This window comes from Arachis ipaensis, chromosome B01 (genome assembly GCF_000816755.2).
Source record: "Arachis ipaensis cultivar K30076 chromosome B01, Araip1.1, whole genome shotgun sequence".
Lineage (NCBI taxonomy): Eukaryota > Viridiplantae > Streptophyta > Magnoliopsida > Fabales > Fabaceae > Arachis > Arachis ipaensis.
The window spans coordinates 15,186,294-15,190,196 of NC_029785.2; the positions used below are offsets into that span (position 1 = coordinate 15,186,294).

Here is a 3,903-nt window from a genome sequence, read left to right on the forward strand (position 1 = left end):
CTCTGTTTATTCTATGGATTAATACTATTGCCATTCTATTTTGATTAATGTATTTGTTCCAATTTCAAGGATTTGTTTTCCTTCTTCATCTTAGGGATTTGGGTATATCGAAAGAATAACCTTTGTTCTATTTGAGTTCTTGTTAAATCTTGGAAAAGTAATTTACTTGAACAACAGCTCAAAAACAATTCCTCCTAAACACTAATTATCTGGACTTAACGGGATACGTGACATATAATCCTCTTATATTTGCGTAATTAGGATTTTTGTGGTTAATAAACTAGAACTGGACTTAAACCTCTAATCAAAATTAAGTGACCAAGGAATTGGCGATTAACTAGGTTAGAGGAGAATAAATTACTAAGAAATAGGATTTAGTCAAATATAGTTTGCCATGAATTAAATCTTGTATGATTAAAATAGTTGGTAAGAAATAGAATTCCAAAAAATAAATAACTCTGAAACCTTAACTGTTTTCTCTCATAGTTTTCACACCAAGTTTACTGTTTGCCTTCCAATTCTCTGAATTTACTATTTAATGCAATTAAACTCTCAAAATATCATTTTCTGCTTGTTTGACTAAGTAAATCACTCAATCATTGTTTCTTGATCCATCAATCCTCGTGGGATCGAACCTCACTCACCTGAGGTATTACTTAGTACGACTCGGTGCACTTGTCGGTTCAGTTGTGGTATTCTAATTTCGCACCAATAATGTAGACAGATAATAATAACTTAGGTAGTTGCAATTTTGTTAAAGAAATGGTGCAAAAGATTAATAAAGTATAATCACATATATCTAATGTGTAGGACTTGTATTACGTAACTTATTTGGTACAATAACTAGTGTAATCATAGAAGAAGAGAACAGAAGATGGACCACACTAGGCTGGTAAGTTTTATAAATCATATTTTCTTAGTAATTTAGGCTGTAATGGCCATAAACAAGAGGAAACAAACCGCCTGTAACTAGTGAGATAGTTTTCTAAAATACTTAATGTAGTGTATCAGCAGCAATGTCGAAGTTAAATAATAGTGTAACCTACATATTGAGAGTCTTATAAAGTACGAAAAGGATGTATATATTCATTAGCTTCCAACTGCCAAGAAGGTTTGGACCATATGGATTGTCACCGGTCTGAGGATGACAACCTCGAACACTCCAACACATCCGAGCTTGAAGTTGCACAAGCGAGCAAAATCTGCCCACACTCCAGAAATTACCCCAAAGCTACTGTCTCTTCTACAACTGTATCTGGTGTAGCGTGTTGTAACCTCAATGTGGCCATGTGCAAGTTGGATTGAGTGCTTTTGACATGTGAAATGACTCAGGTGCGGCATGTTTGGCTGATTGCAGCACAAGAACAAATTAGTAACAGATAGATAGTAAAGCAAAAAGCACATATATGAGTATAAATTAGTGTAGGCATACAATGTAAAATTAGTATTAAAAAAAGAAGTTGTGGTTAGTTTGACTTACCAACAAGTGTGAGCACAATATGGAGCTAGTTAGATCCATTACAAAGAAGAGGCATTTGGTGTTGAATTTTACGACAATAGCTTTAGCCCTCTCAGATGAAGGATTGATGATACATTTGCTACCCTTGAACTTACCTCTAGTTTCAGAGGGTTGTCCTTCGAACTGGTGGGGCTGGTAGGTATTTTCGAGACTACCAAAATTAAAGATACAGATTTGGAAATCGGAGTTGCCTTTGTGATTAAAAAAGAGAATGGAGTCTTGAATGATTTGTTACATTCGGTAGAACTATGACAAACCTCACGTCAATGCGATGTTGCCATCTTCCTGTAGTATCCAGTAGTACTAAATATGGATACTCCTTCCATCAGGGACTACTAGGTTAATCTAGGGGTTCCAGTTCGGTAGCGCATCTAGAGTGATCAAAAGGGACTGTTCAACAACATACAACTATGGTTAAGACATTGAGCATTGTAGGAAAAACTAATTTTGTTGTGAAGTAGCTTAGCAGGTCATACCAAAGCAGTTTTGGAGGGGAATTACGGTTTGGGGTTATGGCTTGCCAGTTTGAAGGAGCTTAACTTGATTACTGGCTTTAAAAAACACAGATGATCTTATTGGTGGTGACTTTGAACACTTGTTGCTGGTTGCTTACCGCTAGAGGAAGACATGTGCACGTAATACAAATCAGCATGAGAATGGAATTCAAGATCTACTGAAAGCGTAAGAAAAATAAGGAAGGAAAACTCCCGTTTTATTTTTTCAAATAGTGCAATTTGGATTTACTAAAAGCATAAAAAAAATGAGGGAGAGATCCCATTTCATTTCTAAAACACTGCAATTAAGGTTTACTGAAAGTGTAAAAAAAGAAAGAATACAAACAAACATACAACTAAAAATGACTATTGTTGATTAAAAAAAACTAAGAATGAGCCATTATATGTCATATGGGGTTTTGTTTTTTCAATTCTCTATGAAATGGACATGGAGACGAGAAGAGCACAACGATTATGAGATATTAAGTGAGTAAAGCAGCATGGATTACCTGATCAATCGTAGGTGGTGCAGTTACAAAATGGCATCAAGGAGAGTCTAAAAGACTTTTTGGTGGGAGGCAAAGCATTGAAGTAGACTCTTTAGGTGATGAAGATTGTGGATAAAGACAGATAGTCAAAAAGGGGGGCAAGTGTATATAGATTCTCTCTCTTGTGTAGTCTATTCCACTTTGCGTTGTGGACTTGGGCCGAAATAGTTGGTTGTTGGTTTTTTTTATTTGATTTTCACGGGCTTCCTTTTATCGTAGAAAAAAGGCTTGAGCAGACAGCATGAAACCCATTATCTAGTCCAGATAGTCCTAAGAACAATGAAGTGTGTATGATAATTAAAATTTTCTATTAACAATAATTTAAATTAAAAGAAAAAGTAAAGTTGTGACTAATCTATATGAACAACTGTAATGGAGTAGGTAGATTAAACAACTTTTTTTTGTTCTTGTATTTCTCATTTTGTGAAATACTGAGAAAAAGCATTAGTTATAAACTCAAGATAATGTTGAAAGTGTTCCATAAATTCCCTCGGGTTGTACCCATTGTGTATAAACTTTCTTACCACAAAAGGCTATTTGTGAATCGGTCCCTCCTTTTAAAGTAAATTCAATTTGTTATTTGGTCCTTCTGAAGGGCTAAATTATACTTTCATCACTGAAGAAAGCTCCATGAAGTTTTAAACAAAAGATTCCTATCACGTTAAACCAACTCCGTACCAGAATTACCTAATCACCAAGATAAAAACTAAAGAAGTAAATGTTAGATTTTCTTTCTAATCTCTCTTTCTCTTATAGCTTTTTCATGTTTTTCTCATATAGTATATTAGCTTTTTCTTTGTATAGAAAGAAGGAGAAGAAGAAATCCTAAAAACCTAAGAAATAAATCAAAAATGAGATTTTTTTAAAATAAATATTTTAAATATTTTATTTATCGATATAGGTAATTTGGACACAATTTATATTTTTGTATTCTATTATTTATTTCATTTATAGTGTAAACAAATTAATTATGAATATATCTCGTTTATACATTATATCTCATTTACACTGTAAACGAGTACAAATTTTAGACAAATAAAAAGGGTGCACCCGTAATATGTGGGAGTTAATGTACTCAATATATCTCTTTTACCGTTTATATTGTAAACGAGATATATGTATTTATAGGTATAAAAATTATATTTTATAGGTATAAAAATATAATTTTTCAAAATTATAAAAAAGTATTAATAATTTAATTTGAATCAATTTAAAAAGTAAAAATCGATATATTTTGTTACTATTTTGAATCTGGTCTAATTTGATCGCGAGTGATTTTTTGTAAGTGAATTGTATCTCTTCACTATTTTAAAACCAGTGATTTGAAACTAGCACCTAGCAC

General features: G+C 32.8%; 1 long non-coding RNA gene across 2 annotated transcripts; it reads right to left on the reverse strand.

Annotated features, from left to right (window-relative positions):
- On the reverse strand, window positions 803–2,637 carry LOC110266866. Of its 2 annotated transcripts, XR_002354258.1 has the most exons (4): window positions 2,523–2,637; window positions 1,996–2,134; window positions 1,481–1,909; window positions 803–1,347 (listed from the first exon to the last, which is right to left on the reverse strand). It is a non-coding gene; the product is annotated as an uncharacterized LOC110266866 (long non-coding RNA). The 2 variants fall into 2 exon arrangements; XR_002354247.1 differs by having other exon boundaries at window positions 1,481–2,134.